The following is an 18,551-nucleotide window of genomic DNA, read 5'->3' on the forward strand; positions in this document are numbered from 1 at the left end:
CTGGCTGAAGTGATCCTTATGTATTCTGGAGAACTGGTCATGCAGAGCCCTTGTGCTTCTGAATCTACCCATCTAAAACAGATAAAACTCATGTGTTCACATACATTTTTAGAAGCAGGATTCTTTTTTCATGCATTGATATGGTCCATAATTCTGGGCAACTAATTTTAATTCATTAATGTTGCCTTTTGTGTAGTTCTGGAAGGAACTTCACGTGCACATGTACACATATGCACTCGTGTGTGAGCACACACACACACACACACACACACACACACACACACACACACACACACACACACACACACACACACACACAAAGAGCTGAGGATGAAGGTGGCCTGGTAGCAATTCACTGTTTCCATTGTGACCACCCTCTATGCATGTGTTTTGCAGAAAACAATTAGAAAAATGCCAAGAATTGAGACAGGCTCCTACGCAGACCTTACTGATTGTTGTTAAAAAGTTTCTTAGCCATATCATGATGACTAATTGAAATTAGATGTAACAACAACAAAAAAAGCAGACCCAACTGTTTTTGAGAACTGTGAGAGTCATTGTAATAAGGCACATGGTCTCAGCAAGTTGAATGAAATGCATTTTTTTAATTGTAAGAATTGTTGTTTCTGTGGATGCATTTTATTTCTCATATTGGTTAGTAGTAAACTGGTGATTAGACATTAAAAATCCTCCCAATTTTGTCAGAATCATGTAGCCAAGTAAGTTAATATATAGAAAACAGATAGATGGGTAGATAGATAAATTTGGAAGGAATGGATTTGAATAATTTCATAAAATAATTTATATATGTATAGTATATATATTAATGTGTACATATATTATTTTTAAACTTTTTATTAAATCTATCTCTTCCAAATGTTAAGGCCATAGTTTTAATGATGCTGACATGCTGACAGATAACTGTTGGGTCCTAAGCCTGTGGCATCTCTCAATCTAGAAGCTCTGGGATTTAATGTTATAGGAGCAAAATTTGCAGCATGAAGGCAGGGAAAGCCCAGTAAAATCCATGTAAGCAGAAGCAAGCAGCATGGAGTTCAAAAGCAATGAGAAAAGGGTTTTTTGAAACTTTACTCTAAAATGTGAATCATAAATAATTTTAGAAAAATTAAGGGTTTGGGACATGTACCTTGATCTTTGTATCGGTTTTTATCATAGCTCATATATTGTTCTTTATCTATCACCTCTACTTTGAAACAGGCAAGCAATTTGATTCAAGAATACAAGGGGGCCTGGGTGGCTTTCCTCCCAGTTATGTCCTTGATTTTTATTCCTCCTCTTTCCTTTTTCATTGAAATTTCCTTTCTACTTCATTCTTTGCATCGTTTTTCCTCTTTCTTACCCTTCCCCAACTAAGGCTTTCCATCTTACCTTCATCCTTTATCACTTCTATCTTCTTTACCTTACTGTTGTGATATATAACAAGGAATATATGTTTGGTCTTTGTCCATTTCTGGCACAGAACGCCTAAGCCCTTGGGGTCCCCTAAGCAATGAGAGTGATGGGAGCATCTTTGTAATAATACTTGATCTTTTGTCATTGATTCCTAAAATAGCTTCAGTTCCATAAAGATTATTCATAACAAGCCCCTTTCAACCACCCCTGACTTTGTGTTAATGAGGTGACTTTTGGAAAGCCTCAGGGCTGGGGGCTGGTTAGTAAGGGAACCAACCAGGTAATTAGAGGTTTGGAACTCTTAGTCCCACCCCTCAACCTCAGAGGAGAGAGGGGTTGGAGATTGAGCTTAATCACAAGTGGCCAATGATTTAATCAATCACGCCAATGTAATGAAGCCTCCATTAAAGCCCTAAAGGACGGAATTCAGAGAGCTTCCAGGTTGGTGAACGCATGGAGATTCTGGGAGAATGGTATGCCCCAAGAGCATGGAAGCTCTGTGCCCTTTCCCACATACCTTGTTCTATGTACTTTTTCATCTGGCTGTTCATCTGTATTCTTTATAATACTCTTTATAATAAACTGATAAATATAAGTAATGTATCTCTCTGAGTTCTCTGGGCTGCTCTAGCCAATCAAACCCAAGGGGTTGCAGGAACCTCCAACTTTTAGCCAGGTGATCAGAAGCACAGGAGAGAACCCAGACTTGTGATTGGTATCTGAAGTAGAGCTAGTCTTCTGGGACTGAGCCCTTAACCTATGGGTCTAACACTATCTGCAGGTAAATAGGTTCAGAATTGTGTTGATTGCTTGGTGGTGTTGAAAAAACACACACAGAGTTATCTTTAGTCCAATAAATACTTGTCTAAGTGTACTGAATTACTGCCCTTCACTAATGCCTGAATCTGCAAATTTGGTCACACTCTTTTCCTTTCCTCCAATTACCTTCAGATCAACATTTCCCAAAACTAGCACACTAGTTGGGGACTGGGCAAGAAAGAGACCCCACACCCCCATTCTGTTAATGTTCTTCAGAGTTCTCTCATCAAACCTATCATCTGCTCCCTTTCTATGCTCACGTACTTGTCTGTCTTCATGACTTCAACTCTTCATAGCATTGACCCAGATCATCATTTCTCACCAAATTTTTTCTCCTGAACTCCAGACCTTTTGTTCTGTTCGTTGGACAGCTCCATCTGAATGTCTTACCCTCACCCCAAACCTAACATATTCAAAGTAGACTTATATGATCACTCCCACCCACCAATTTCCCAGCATCAGTAAAGGCATTATAGACGTGCAGTTGCCCTAGTCCAGCTATCAGAGAATTTGGCAAATTTCTCTAGTCTGTCTATTTGTTTGTATTTCCTTGGCCCCTAGACAAGGCCTCGAGCAGGCCTTCCTCATCTCTTGTCCGGATTATCACAGTCAACTCACAATTCCGCAAACATTATTCACTCTCACTATGATGCCTTTTCTCACAATACTTCTTATGAACATAATGCTCTCCCTCAGCTCTTGACAAAATCCTATTTGTTTTTCAAGGCACAATGCAAAACCACTTCCTTTGTGAAGCCTTTGGTGTTTATGATCCATATGATCTTTTATTATAAAATACAGTTAGCAACTCCTGTTTTTGGAAAAAATGAGTTAACATATTAGAAATAAAAGATACCAGTGTTGAGATATGCTTTGGGGAGTAAGATTTTGAATAACTGTTGTCCACAGCTTGAAATTAAAGGTGTGTAAATGGCTTAGTGTTCATGTGAAGGCATTGTAGCTTTAAGTAGTTGACTGGCCAAGTTCAAACTTATCAATACTTATTATAATGGGTACAAATGGCATAAGGTGTCCTAGTGATGCACTAAGAAACTACAGCCATCACATTGATAGAATGTCAGGTAAATCCAAATAACAAGCAGAGTCCACATTGAGGGACATACAGTAAAACAGCTGGCCTGCATTCTTGAACACCATCAGTGTTATTAAAGACACCCCCCAAGCCCCAAAAGCCTGGAAAACTGTTACAGAGGAAAGGTGGCTAAAGCAGATATGACAACCAAATGGCAGGTGTGATTCTTGATTGAAAAAAGCAACTCTCATAGGCATGACTGGGACAACTGGGGAAATTTTGATGTGGATTGGCTATTGGATAATCATATTCCCTCAGGGTTGAATTTCCTTCATGAGATAACTATATTGTCAAGGATGGTTGTGAATATAGGGTACTATTCTTGATGTTAGGAGGTACATAAGCTAGAGTACTTAGAGATGAAATGTCATAATGTGTACAACTAAATTGTTCAGCAAAAAGGAGTCTGTGCCTATAATGTATAATTTTATGTTCAAGTGGAGAGAGAGAAAGGAAGGGAGAAGGGTAACGTGGCAAAATGTTGTGCCTAGATAAAGGGTATAGAGTTGTCATGGCACTATTGTAATAGGCTTAAAATTTACATTATAAAAAGGTGGGAATTAAAAGACACCAATTCTTTTATCATTTTGAGGGGGTGGGAGGATCTCAAATACAAAGTAGAGCTGAAGATGTCAGAGGCCATCTTGGATTAGTAGAGATGCAGCCTTTTATGTGACTGTATTTTACACACGTCTTTTTCTTCCTCCTATATTTATGGCAGAAAAGAGAAGATAGACTTCCCCAAGTGCATCTACAGATTTGTAGGGTGGTTTGTACTTTGTCAGGGAGCAGACAGGCCACTGAACATCTATTGATCAAGAAGTCCTCAGTAGCAGGGGCAGTGGAGGTCTAAGAAGTGTGGCCCGAGGGGTTTTCATGCCTGGAACTTGTGCCTGTGTGTCTAAATGGCCCGGTGTTGAGAAGAATCCATTAAGATGGCCCAGCTGCTTGACTTAAAGATAAATAGAAAAGTGTGTTTTCACATAGCAATCCCAAATTATAAACACATGTAGCTTTACAAAGGCATGAATAGGTGTATTTTAGCCCCTGAGTTCAGCTGTGGTTACAAAGAATTCAGGGGTGAAGGTGTTAAAACAAAGTAGTTGAAAATCATTTCCTGGCAGAAATGCAAAATTCCTGGGTCAGGATCCGCGTTTCTTCCATAACGATTGCTGACATATGAAGCCGCGTGGCGACCGCCTGCAGATGCTTGCATTCTTTTTTAGGTGTTAGTGATACTCTTAGCTATTACCAGAGAGAAAGACCTCAAATTTAGGTCTTGGCATACCAAAGGCTTTTTAAGGAGCTGCCCTTTAGTCTGCCAGTTCGTCAGTATTGCACAATCCAGCTACATCCTGAAACTCAGTTTAGTGGTCATTAGATATCATGTTGAATTCTGTTTCATCCCAGAAACTTTAGACTTTGGGCAAGAGACACAATGTATGAAATCCTTGCATACAATAGGAATTGGGGGTTAAGCTTTTTTTATTTTTTGCCATATTTTAATTGTAAAAGCCATTGACTGTGTGTCTGTGCACACATGTGAAGCATAACTGAAAATAGATTATATTAAGGTATTCTGAGCTCAGGTGTTAAACTTTCCCAGAGCTGCCATCAAATGCCTACTTTCTCTTGCCTGAGGATGAAGGCCATCTGAGAAAAAGAGAATCTTACAGCTGGAAGGGCATCGTAGATGTATTTTTTTTACAGATGAGGACATGTGGGACCATGAAAGGGAATTAGTTGCCCAAGATCACTCAAATAGTAAAGGCTGTGATGGACCCAAAGCCCGGGCTACCCCTTCCCTCAGCTGGGTCCCTCAAGTGTTCCTGATGGGAAATGGAACACATGCAAGTGACAGGTCATTTGACCTATGGTGAGAGAGAGAGGAGAGTGAAGACTCACCTTTTAGGTTTTTTTTTTTCTTCCCTTTGGCCACTGCCTTCAAAATATCTTTCCAGGCTCTGTGATGGGCCTCACTTCACAGAGCATCTCTTTGCCTGCTGAATGCTGGAAACTTGATAGAGCTAAAGTTCAGAAGTATACAGCAGGAATGTAACTGGCAGACCTGTACTTCCATTTAGCTCCTCTAACCCGCTCAAAGGTTCTTTAGAAAAAGGATATATTTTTCTTAAATCAAAAGATAAGATTTCAAATATGCTTAGGACTGAGCTGCCTGAAATGAATAAAAATGTAAGTTTCCATAAACTCTGTTGACTTTAGGAAGCTTTCAAAAGGTATCTGCTTTATTTTATGAGACTGATACCAGATCAGCTGATGTCTCATTGTTTGAGGGAAGTCAGAGTAGGGGAAATGGTGAAAAGGCAGTAGAGGTTTCCACATTATGAGTGAATTAAAAATATTGTTTTGGATAAAAGATAGACACAAGAAGCTGTTGAAAACTGAGTAGCAGGAGTAAAAAACCTTTACATAAACTTCATAATTTTAAGAAGATGACAACACACTCCATTTGAGTTCCAGGTGTCTTGGGTGTCTGCCTACCAAAAATAGTTTCCCACAAACCGTACCTGGGGATCAGCTTTTGTGTGCCTCAGCTCATCCTGTCAATGTCTTATATTTTACATTTATATTCTACAACTTTCTTTAAAATTTCTAGAGCATTTCCCTTCAACATTTTATCTTACAGATTTCCTCAGAAAAAGCTGGTCAAGTTTCTGTTCTCTGCCTCTGTTTCTCTTCCGGTTAAAGTTATTAAGTTACCTGCCAGGAGGGAGACAGAGCAGGCAGAGGCCAGAGGTGTAAGTTGCTGGAATGATAACCATCATATATTAAATACTTCCAGTGTATCAGGTGCAGTGCTAGATTATCCTCTTAATCTTCCCAGTTCCCTGCGATGTAGTCTTTGCTGCACCTCTACTATAACTCAGGAAACAAAGGTGAAAAAAGTAAGTAACCAGCTTTCCAATAAATAAGAGGCAGAATTGAGGTTTGGACCCTGGTTTGCCCCACTTTAGAGTCTGTGCCTTTTCCACTGTGTTATACTATCTCCATTAGGCCATACAATACATTACTGAACCTCAGTGCTCCCGCATATCTGTTTGGAGGCATCAACCTCTAAGGAGATCTCAGACGTTTTTAGTAGATAACCTCCCACTGTTCTTATTTAAGATCTACAAGTTTCACCAAATTGAGGCAGTGGCCTATTTTAAAAGGCACTATAAATGTAGTTTTTCTACTATCCCCCCTATAAAATCAATCTCCATGTGACCACAGCTCAAGCATCATAGTCAATGAGGCACCAGTTCAACAACTGAGCATAATAAAACATTAGAAATCTTTCCTGAAGTCTTCCCAAAAAATACCATAGCATGCTTCCATTCATAACATGAAGCAAAACTTCCTAAAATGCCCTCCTCTCTCTCTCTCTTTTCTGTCTTTCTCTAATACACACCATGCCCACATACACACATACAAATTGCACACTTGCCAACTCACCTCAAATCTCCCCCAGCCCCAACTACCCCAGATCTCCCAGACTCCCGCTGCTCTAGCTCTTGTCTTTCCTGCTTCTTCCCCCTTTCTCTGCCACTGCTGACCCTCTGCAGGTCATCTGAGATCTCCTTAGAGGTTGATGCCTCCAAACAGCTATAGAACATTGTGGGAATGTTGAGGTTCAGTAATGTGTTATAAGGCCTAATAGAGATAGTATAACACAGTGGAAAAGGCACAGACTCTGAATGGGGCAAACCAGGGTCCAATCCACCTAGACTTGGCTTCCTGGGCAGTTCTGCCTTCATCTGTGATTCTGATCTGGACACCAGAGATGCAGGAAGAGGCAGACACAGAATTCTTCTTCATAAGCTGGGGAGGAGGAGAGACTTCGAATATTCCCACCCAGGGTACTTTTCTCAGCTCACTCTGCTCTTTGTGGGGTTGCATGGGATGACTAGGGGTCTCTGGAAGTAGTCTTGCTTTTCTTTGGGGAAAAGTAAAAACTGGTAGTGACCAATAGTCTGTGTGAAGCTGGTGCATTTCACTGAGGGAAATGAATAGACCTTGTTTAGAATCTCAGCCAAAACTGAATTTGATGGCACACTTTCCTTCATCCTGACCCTGGGCACAGTGAGAGAAGCCTCCGCTGTGTTCCCCCGCCACACCAGAAGGAATGCTCAATTTGCTGCTCTCGAGTTTTGTGCCAACGTCGGACCAAAGGAGGGAGGATGGTTAGCTTTTTAGTAGGTTTACACTTAAAAGAGCACATGCTGTAGGGAAAAACAGCAAAGCACATAGGGTCTGGTACATACTCTACCCTGCAGTCAGTTGAATGGTGGGCTATGAACCTCGGGAGTACTCTGCATGGCTTGTGTGCTGCTCGTTATAACAGCTTCCACAGGTAGCTTCTGAAAGTGGATTATCTCGTGTCCCTTATTTTCTCAAATAACTTTATATGGCCTCTGCCTAGTGCAATTGAAATATAATCCAAACACTTCAGAAAGACATTTAAGACTTTTCCTGAGCTTTTCCTCAGCTGCTGCGTAGGTGCTCAGCCCTTCTGAGGAAGCCAAGTCCATGCTGGGGTGAGGCCCTCACTTCACCTGGCGACTAGCCACGAGCCCGGCAGTGCCAGCCAGCACTCACCTGCATCACGGCCTCCTGCTCAGAGCTCACCTGCATCTACTCAGCCCTCATCCTGCACAATGATAAGGTGAAGGTCATGGAGGGTAAGGTCAATGCCTTCACGAAAGCCGCTGGTATAAAGGTGGAACCTTTCTGGCCAGGCTTGTTTGCAAAGGCTCTGGCCTGTGTCAGCATCTGGAGCCTCATCTGCACCATAGGGTCTGGGTGACCTGCCCCAGCAGCTGGTGCTGCCCCAGCTGGAGGGCCTGTCCCCTCCATCACTGCTGCCCCAGCTGAGAAGACAGGGAAAGCAAATAAAGAGGAACCGAAGAGTCTGAAGATGACGTGGGCCTTGGTCCTCTTAACTAAACTTCTTTGTAACATGTTCAATAAAAAGCTGAACTCTTAAAAACAACAAAAAAAGACTTACCCTGAGCTAAGGTAACATTCTAGGTTTATTTCCTACTAAACATATCACTGTTAAGAACCAAGACTACAGTTAATCTATGACCCAAACCAAAAATTGGCCACATAGTACATACAAAATAAAAGTGTGTCAGCTGGTAAGAGCCATTCTCCACAGTGGGTTGGCCACAGTGAAGGGGAATTCTGATATCAACTGTAATAGGCTGTCCTTCGGTCATCCACTGATGTGCTTGAATCAAACCAATAAGTTAGTCCCCTTGTATATCTTTTTTGAGTACTTGGGAAGACTCAGGAAGAGTTTTATTGTCCTGTTCATTCATCCTTTGTTTATTATCTGTCTTCTGATTTTCTTATTTGGTGAGTATATTAGTTATCCATTGCTGTGTAACAAATTACCCCCAGACTTAGTGGCTTAAAACAACATTTATTGTCTCATAATTCCCATGGGTCAACAATCTGGCATGGCTTAGCTGGGTCCCTGATTCAGGGTCTCTCACAAGGCTGCAATCAAGGTATTGGCTAGTGGCATTTCAAGACTTCACTAAAGAAGGAACTGCTTCTAAGCTCACTCATGGATGTGGGCAGGATTCAGTGCCTTGCAGCATGTTAGCCAAAGCCATTTTCATTTCCTTGCCATGTGGGCCTGTTTGCATAGAACTGCTCACAGTGTGACAGCTTGCTTCATCAGAGTGAGCAAGCAAAGAGAACCAGAAAGAAAGAGAGAGCACAAACAAAATAGAAGTTACAGTCCTTTATAACCTAATCTCAGAAGTGACATTTCATCACTTCTGCCATATTCCATTAATTAAAAGCAAGTGAGTAGGTCCAGCCTATACTCAAGGGGAGGAGATTACACAAGGACCTGAATACAGGAGGAGGGATCACTGGGCGCTATTTAGAAGTTGCCTACCATGGTGAATGAAATGGTTATGTTAATCTATTGAGAAATCAGGGCATAGGTTCCTTATTTTCTGAAAATGTGTCCCTTAAAGTTATAGAACTTTAAAGATAACAGTTTACCTTGGACCACATCTCTTGCATGACATCCTAAGTTCTGTTTCCCAGTTTTCTTCTGCACATATGCACTGAAAAGAGATGGTATACTCTCTCTTGCTTTCCAGGCGATATCTACTTATGACTCAAGACATAATTCCTGCCTTTCAGAGGCTCATCTTCGAGGAGCCAAGTATACAAATAAGGTCTAATAAATGTAGGCTGTGAAATGTTAATGAAATATAGTATGCAAGGAAGAACTGTCTTTGTGAGGTTAAGAACTTTAGAAGAAGTGGGATCTGAACTGGACATCTACAAATAGTGAGGACCTTTGGAGTCGGGGGAAGAACATCCTAACCTCCGGGGATGGAGTGAGAAAGGCTCTGAGCCACAAGAACCTGGGTCTTGTCGGGGAAGTGGCTGTTATCTGCATGTGGCAGCAGCTTGAGCCCCAGGTCCACTGAGAGAAATCAGTGATGTAAAAAGTGGAGTAGGAATGGCAAGTTGAGACCAGAAATGCCACCTGGAGGTGTTTGAACTCATCTTGTAGGCAGTACGACCCACTGAAAACAAAAGGATCTTGTGTTCCAGATAACTCTGGTGGCCACGTGGAAAGCAGATTGTGGGAAGAGACCAGCAGTAAAAGTTAATTAGGAGACAAGTAGTCCAAATAAGAAATAGCAAGCACCTAAACCTTGGTAATAGCTGTGGGAGTGGTGATAAGGAGACAAGATTTATGTTTCTATGTTTTTCACTGAATATTCCATCAATTATAAGGCATAGCACTTTTTAAAGTATAACTAATGGAAAAAAGCTGCCAAGTAAATTATGACACAATGTTAAGACACCAGCAATGGAAAGATGTATCAACAGACAATTCAGTCCATGCAGTGGGTAAGTCCATTTCAGAGGTGAAAAAAAAAATTAATCATAGAATTGATGGATATGATAAATAATCTTAGGAAGATGACATCTTCATTTTGGACTTGAGCAACATAGAGGAGAGTAATGCCATTAATAGAAATCATGGGAGCAGATGATGAAAAATAGTTTCCAAGAGAAAAGTTGAGTTCTTTTTTGGAAATACTGAGTTTGCCATATCTAAGAGATATTCATTCATATGCAGATGTCTGGGAGATAATTGGAAATGTTGGTTTGAAACTCAGGGAAAAAGTCCTTAAAAAAATTGGACCTAGTTAAGGACTATTTTGAAGTTAAATCCTAATGCTTAAGTTCATATGAATACAAATTATTTCTTTTTCCATAATCACAAGTTTTAAGCTTCTCCCTACCCCCGCAAATTATAGTCATATCTTTGGAGTGTATGATCTGCATTGGTGGGGGTGGGGTGGGGAGGAGGAGGTGAAAAGCATTTGAGATAACTGGAGGGGCCAGCCATTCACAATTGCACGCAGATAAGAAAATCATGACAGATAGTGACTTAGAAAGATTTCATATAATTGACAGCTTATTGAAATATAATATCCAACCAATCTCATGCCCTCTAGCCTTTTACATACTCTTGCATACTTCACTCTTAGTACTGGGTAGGCAGATTAGTTTGCTAGGGTTGCCATGACAAAGGGTCACAGACTGGGTGGCTTCAACAACAGAAATGCATTTCTTACAGTTCTGGAGGCTGGCAGTCTGAGATCAGGTGGTGGCCAGGATCCATCCTTTCTGAGGCCTCTCTCCTCTGCTTGCAGGGAGCCACCTTCTGACTGTGTCTTTACATGGTCTTCCTTCCGTGTGTGTGTGTTTCTCCTAATGTCTTCTTATAAGGATGCCAGTCTGGATCAGCGCCTGCCCTATTGAACCCATTTAACATAACTACCTCTTCAAAGACCCTGTCTCCAAATACAGTCACATTTCTGAGTTACTTGGAGTTCTGACTTCAATATAAAAAAAGGTGGTGGCAGGTGGGGGGGTGAGGGGGGCACACAATTCAGTCCATGCGGTGGGTAAGCCAGAGCCAAGCACTTAAATTCATATTCACATGTGTTATGCCAAGATTTGCTAGCTGAAGTCTAATGTTCTCTTTATGCACCACAAATTATTTTTCCAAGCATGTTTCCATAATTATTTTGTGTCTCCGTAGAGGTGGAAGGTTATATATAGCAGTTCTGTATAACATTTTTTCTAGCATTTTTTTCCTTCCTGTCCCTGAAAAAAAAAAATTCTTTGAAGAAAGAAACCACTTATTCTCCCTTATCTTTCATTGAACAGCATTTAGCAGAGTTTGTGACATTACATCAGTTCCTCACCGTTTTCCCTTAGGAATAGACCTACAATTAGGAGCTGTGAGAAAAAAATGCATAATAGCAGGAAATACTTATTTCAGTCTAAGTCTTACTTCTTTTTTTTCTCTTTCATAACCATTGCTTACCAAAAGGAGAAATTTCTATAGAGATAATTTTTAGCATGGACTCAAAACCCAGAGTTGTAAGGATTCTGTTGTTCGACAATAGAAAAATTACACCAAGTATCTGAAAGTACCATATGAAGGAGTGAGACCCTGCTCGGCTGAACCAGCACTTCTTTTAAAATGTGCCAGATGGTTTCTGTGGGAAGTTTGTCTTGGCAAGCATTTCAAAAGAATTTGCTAGACACCTCTCGTAATTAGCTGGCTTCCTACTAGAATCTTGGGTATCCCCTTATCTCAATGGGTGCAAAAATTAGTTTCCCTCTCTGTCATTCTCCCCACAATATAAAATACCATATTTCTGAGTAAATTGTTTGATATTTATGTTTTCTAAAATTTAACTTTATTCAACTTAAAGTTTTGATCTGACTTAATATTTTCCCTCTTAAAAAAGAAAAGGTGATTAGTGTGATGTTAAGAGAACAGTACTTTATTTCAGCGGTCTTCCCCAAATCCATTACTCTATATAACAATGAGCAAAATATCAGACAAACCTAAGCTGAGGTATAAAATACCTGGCCACTAACCCTTCAAACTGTCAAGGCCATCAAAAACAAGTGAATTCTGAGAAACAAGGGAAGTCCAGAGGAAGCCAAGGAGATATGATAACTAAATATGTGGTATCCTGGATAGGAATTTGGAACAGAAAAAGTACATTAGGGAAAAAAATGAAATCCAAATAAAACATGGAGTTTGGTTAACAATAGCAGAGCAATGTTTGCTTATTCATTGTGATAAATATACCCTTGTAATGTAAAACACAGGGTGTAAGTTATCCTGGAACTCTTTATAATAGCTTTGCAAATTTTCTGTAAGTCTAACAACTATTCTGAAATAAAAGGTTTACCTAAAAAATAGAATGATTGAAGATACAGATAAAATAGAGCATAATGCAAGGAAATGATAAAATAGGAAAGTAACACAGAAGTTATTAATAAATATTAAATGTCAGCCTACCACTTGATGTATTGGTATCAATAAATGGCAGAATACCAGTGAGTCATTTGGCATATCAATCTTACAAACTTTTATAAATGATGAATTGGTTGTAAGCACCGTGTTTTATAGCATTTGAAAATTCCAAATGGTAAATCCATACACAAGGTTTCTGCTCCACATATTTCAGAATCCCCTTTTTTATAATCTGCACAAAGAAATATTTCATGTCCTTTAGGGAGATTTAATAAAAAACAACAGGTGGGAAATGGGTTTTGCAGTAGCGTGAACGGTCATAACCATAAATACTAGTACCTCAGAATTATACCAGCAGAAGATTGTAAACACATTAATCACCCAGCAGTGCAGAAATTCCATTCTCGGATGTCATCTCAATTTCAGGCACAAAGATTAAATGCTTCCATTTAAATTCAAAACACTGAATGGATATGATGATCCGATATTTTCATGGGGTTTCATGCAGGGAGCTCCCCGCTTTCCTCATCTGTAAAATGGGGTTGACAAATCTCATCTCAGTATTATGCAATTAAATGAGATGATATATGTAAAATCCCTAACATGGGGGTTGATACATAGTATGCTTTCAACAAATTGTAGCTGTGCTTATTATTTGTTATGTTCATGATTATGATAATGGCTTTAGAATTTCAGTACTAAAAGCAATTTAGACATTTTTGAAGCACCATTATTTTACAAATGAGGAAACCAAAACTCAGAAGGCAGTGACTTGCCCTCCTGAGGTCGTGCAGCTACTTTGTTCCAGAGTCAGGACTTGAACTCTTGTCCCTCAGATCCCACTGGGTGCCTATTCGGGATCCAGATTTACTGATAGTGTTGTGTGCTGGCTGTGTGTAAGCAGCTGTCATAAAGCTCTCCCGAAGAATTGCATTTGGGCGTCTTTACCTTTTGGGGATTCTGTTCCCCTTCCTCAAAGGGACAGAATTCTCCTCCTCCCTCCCCATTAGGTGTGGCAATCACACTCTCTTCCAGTTAGCTCCCTTTCCGTGCATCAGCGTTTCAGGCTGCTGCAGCCTGCTCCAGGGTTTGCTGTGCTGAGGACTGTTTGGGGAAAGGGAATGTGAGGGGCTGTTTCAGCGGCTGCGTTGGGGCTGATCTGTGCACACAGGAGAGATGCCCCACCCATCTCATAGGGTGGGTACGCAGGAGCTGAAAGCGGGATTGCGGACGTGTCAGGGTAAGTAAAATCCATTATGAAAAAGTACATGTTTATTTTATGGGTGTCTGCGAGGAAGGAAGGGAAGCCTTTTAGTTTTTAACACTTGGTTAAAAAAAAAGGTTCCCTTTTATATATTTATGTTATAGCTAAACTATCAAAATTACTTCCCTGTGGAGTTCACCTTGTCCTCTGCTACTTCTAGCACCTGTTGCTTTTAACTAAGCCTTTTTTATTCTCTAAGGAAGCATTGCCTTTCCTTTTGGGGTGTGTTGTGGAAGACACAAAGACACATTAGTTTAGTCAAAAGAAAGAGGACTGTCAAAAATTTTGTGCAGCAGAAGCAACTGCACTCTGTCTTCAGGATTTACCCCACAGGCCTCTGATCCGCCGGCACACGGTGCCGCGGGGAACGTGACTGCGTACCCCTGAGGTGTTGCTTCACCCCAGCCCCCTCTCACATTCTGCTCTTGTTTCCACCACCCGTTTGCTTTAAAAATCTCCATTTCTTAAAATGAGGAGGGAAAGAATTGAGGCGAAAATGGGAAGGGTGTAAGGAGGCAGCCAGTCTGGGTTCAGGGGCTGCATCTCCCACACTTGCCCAGTTAACTCTGTCCTTCAAAGTCAATATTTACTGCAGGCTGGGGAAGGAATGGAGGTTATTTCTGGGCAATTCTTGAATAAAATCCCGTCAGACCTGTCTGAATGCTAATGGCTGCATGGCGCTGGTTATCTAAGGGAAGGAAATTTTCCTTAGTCAAATTTATGGGGCAGGATTGAAAACCAAGCTGCCGCAGCCTAGCAAATCCCCATGGCAAAATGATTCATCCTAGTAGAGTCGGAAAATCTATTTTTATCACCTTTATTTAGCCAACTCCTCATTTTTATTCCCTCACTGAACGACTGCTATTTCCTTCTTGGTGCTGAATAAACCAAATGTCTCAGGAGTCTGAAACTCCCCTTCAGGTTGTTCCCAGCTTGGCTGATCCAGCAGCCCCAGGGAGACGGGGGTTGTTCTGCCCCGCGTGGGTGGGTCCTCCGCAATGGGAAGGTCAAGTCGAACAGAGACTGCACACTTCAGCAGCCTGCTTTTATTTCAGGAATTCTGCCTGGGGAGTTCATGCCACTCTGCTCTCCTGCCTTTTGTGTGCGGTGTCCAGAGGGTGACTGGGTGACCATAACTTTTCTATCCTAGAAAACCTTTGAAGGGGCGAAGATATACTACTCTCTTTACAACTTGCTTTTTGACTGTTAAGCAGGGCATGGAAAAGTTGCCAACACACCTCCTTATTCTAATAATAGAGCAGAAAGAGACTTTCAGACACTATTTTATTCATTTCCCTATTTCCATTTAGGTCTCTAGCTATGCCATTCAGGCTGCTGTGTATTCCCACTGGCTCTTCCTAGAGCATAAAATGCTATAAGGGGGTGGTGATTGTCTTCTATAAGGAATTTTTAAAAATGAGGAAAAAGAACAATTCCTACTGAATTTCCTTTTCTAACAGATTCTGCCTGCCTGTTGTTAGGGATATATGTCAGATGGAAACCAAGAAAGCAACAGAAGTGTTGATTATGGAGAAACTGTGTTCATAGCTGTTGAGGTTATTTGCAAATTCTAAGCTTGTTCCCCCTTGCAGGTGTCACCTCAATCATTTGAAACCTCTGTTTCCTTGTCTGTCAAATGGGAATAGTATAGTAACTACCTTATATTGTTTTTATGAAGAGTAAATTAGTTATGTAGATAAGGAGCCTAGAATTTTTCCTGTAATGTGGTTCAAGATAAAAAGAGGAGAAAAAACAGAAAGAGGAGAAGGAGGAAGAGGAAGAAGATTGTTACTAGAATGAATCTGGGAATTTTTGAGAATTTGACCCTGTCTTTTGGGTTCGTAATCCCCTTAAACCATGATTTCAGTGATCCACAAACCCTCCTTTGTTCAATACAGAAAGAATATCTTGGGAATGCAAGAATAAAATGGAATTTAAGGGGAAAAAAAGATTACTTCTAATCTCTCAACAAATAGTTATTGAGCTCCTACTCCATGCCAGGTACTAAACTAAACATCACATATTCAGTGTTGAAACAGTCATAGCCATAGTCTCAATGGGTGCCACAATCTAGACTCTGTTGGGCACTATGAGTTCACTGGCTTGGTGAACACAGCTGCTATGTTCCTTTTCTTCTACTAAATGGGTTTGTTGGAGAGACCTAGAAGGATGACACTTTCAGAGTTGGCTCCCAGCAGTGAGTGAGGGCGGTGGAATCAGGGAGAGAGCTGTGTGTGTATGAAGTGGAGTATGAAGCCCGGTTCTATAGCAGTATAAAGGCGGTGAAAGATGTGTAGGCGCAGTCATTGGACTGAACCGCACAACTGGAGGGAAACCCAATGGAGTGATGTGTATAATCCACCCCTGAAATCTACAGAAGCCCAGCTAAGCAGCAAAAGAAAGAAAGAAAAGAACCAAAGCACTTGTTCCAACGATATAAAGTAAGAGCCATTAGACCCAGGAGTCCCCAGGCCCAACTTTGAGAGTTAGATCGAAGAAGGTTGGACGTCTTTGAGGTCCTCCCCGCTCTCAGCTCCCAGGACTGATCCTTTTCAGAGCCTGGAGCCTCACGTCTCTTGGAAATGCAATGAGGTGTGTGAGGTACTGATTTCCCTCTGGTTTTGCCCTTCTGGGGAATATTCTAATATTTTAATTTGATGAAACCTTTTTTGACCTTGGAGAACTTCAGCAATGATCTGTACCTGCCCATTACACCACCCATTCCACCTTTGCCTGATCTGTTTTTCAGTGGCATTTTATCCTTAGATATTTTACAGCCCAGACCCAGTAAGTCACCAGGTTTGAATTGTGGAATAGGAGAATTAATAATTTTTCATCCTATGCTCATTCCAGCAGCTGGATTAATTCCTGAGGTCTCTGTTTTCTGGAAACAGTCATTTCTTCCACAGCAGCCATCTGTAAAGAAATGAAGCTTACGAAACTACTGGGGCATGTTTTGCATGGCTGTATTCAGTTCCTTCTGTTTGATTCCCATGTAAGCTTTGGCAGTGATTTCCACAAGCGTTGCTGTGGGTGGTGCTGGAGAATGACTTTGGTAAACAGCCCCCTGGCTGTTGTTGGCTGGGTCCCTGCAAATACCATAAAGGACACGAATTGAAAAGTCACTGAGGTCTCCCTGCCCTTCCTAACTCTGAACCCGGGACTGACATCTGAAAACCTGACCTCAGCCATATTGTGAGATGAGCCGTGGTGGGACTGGGTCTGTATTTGCTGGCTTTTTCTGGCTGCTCTGTGCCAGAGTGGAGTTCTGACTGCACAGACGGATTTTTCACCCTAGCCCTGAATCTGCTGGAGTGTTTTCAGATAGACTCTGATTTCATCTTCCTCATTGCTGTTTCAATTTTTCACTCCCAGAAAAACTAACCAGCCTTAGAGATTCCCAATTTATTAATCTGATCTAGACTGCTGGTACAGTTTTTTTTTTTAGGAATATGGGCAAGCTTAGGAAATTCTTGGAGATTATATATACATATATTCTATGGATAGAGCTCTGTGCATTTGTGTGTATATTTTTTTCTGAGAAAGTACTAATGGTAGGAGGTTTCTGCTCTCAAACTATTCAAACAAGGTAATTGAGGACTAAAAATTTAAATAAATGCATTTAGCAGTAAGAACCTATAAGAAGAAAAAGAATATCTGGAAAAAAACTGATTTAAGTGGAAAAGAAAGGAAAGGCAGGGAGGAAAGAAGGAAGGGAGGGAGAGAAAACTGGCTCACAACTGAACATCCCTTTGTTTCCTGACTTCTTTTTTTTTTTTGCCCTTAAATAGTTTATGCTACCTATTTCCTAAAGTTGACCTATTTTCACTATTTCTCACCTCTTCCATTTCTATAAAATGAATTCTTCATAAGGTTTATTGCCTTATAGATATTTTAGTTGTATCCAGAAGTCTATCCCATCACTGTAGCTTGCATTCTATTCTACTTTGAGCAACCCTGATCTAGGGGGTTTCTTAAGTCAGAGAACAGTCTATGTCAGTGTAGGTATTAACAGTAAGAAAGAAAAACTTACTATAATATGCTTATATATGAATTAACTATGACATATTGAAAATGAGGACTAAAGAATTATAAAATATTCCTCATATTCTAGCTAAGGAATTAATCTGTTTTGCTGCTGGCAAAATGACTACCAAATGTAATGGTCAGGGGACCAATTGACTTTCCAGAAGCAATTACCTGCCTATCTTTGGTACCATAACATGTTTTCTGGTAAATAATATGTTGGTTCAGTGAAAGCTGAAGTCTGTGATTTGTGAGGGAGCATTTTGTGATTTATGATGGAGAAAATGACACATGGAACTATGTCTAAGAGATGCGAGTTAGTTCTCTTGGCGGATCTGGCACATCCTTCCCCAGTGAGGATTATATGTCTCTAAGATGACTGGGGTCCTTCAAGGCACAGCATGTCTAATTCAGCTTAAAGTATTTAGTTTTTACTATAAATATACACATTGTATATTTTTATGTGCTTTTAACAGGAATATGTTAACCTATGTTTCTAGATTTAAATATACAAACATAAAATAACAGGAGAGGCTTGAATGTGGTGTCAGGGACATCTTTGAGCTACTGCACAGACAGTATTTTATTCCTGAAGGAACTTAGAT

General features: G+C 40.7%; 1 protein-coding gene and 1 pseudogene across 14 annotated transcripts in view; both read left to right on the top strand.

The window, feature by feature from the left end:
* The window catches only part of LIMCH1 (LIM and calponin homology domains 1), a 311,556-nt gene that overhangs the window by 143,979 nt on the left and 149,026 nt on the right, over positions 1–18,551 (top strand). The gene's annotated exons all lie outside the window — the stretch shown is intronic.
* Positions 7,643–10,184, top strand: LOC118924028 (60S acidic ribosomal protein P1-like; annotated as a pseudogene).

The sequence above is a fragment of the Manis pentadactyla genome, chromosome 5 (genome assembly GCF_030020395.1).
Source record: "Manis pentadactyla isolate mManPen7 chromosome 5, mManPen7.hap1, whole genome shotgun sequence".
NCBI lineage: Eukaryota > Metazoa > Chordata > Mammalia > Pholidota > Manidae > Manis > Manis pentadactyla.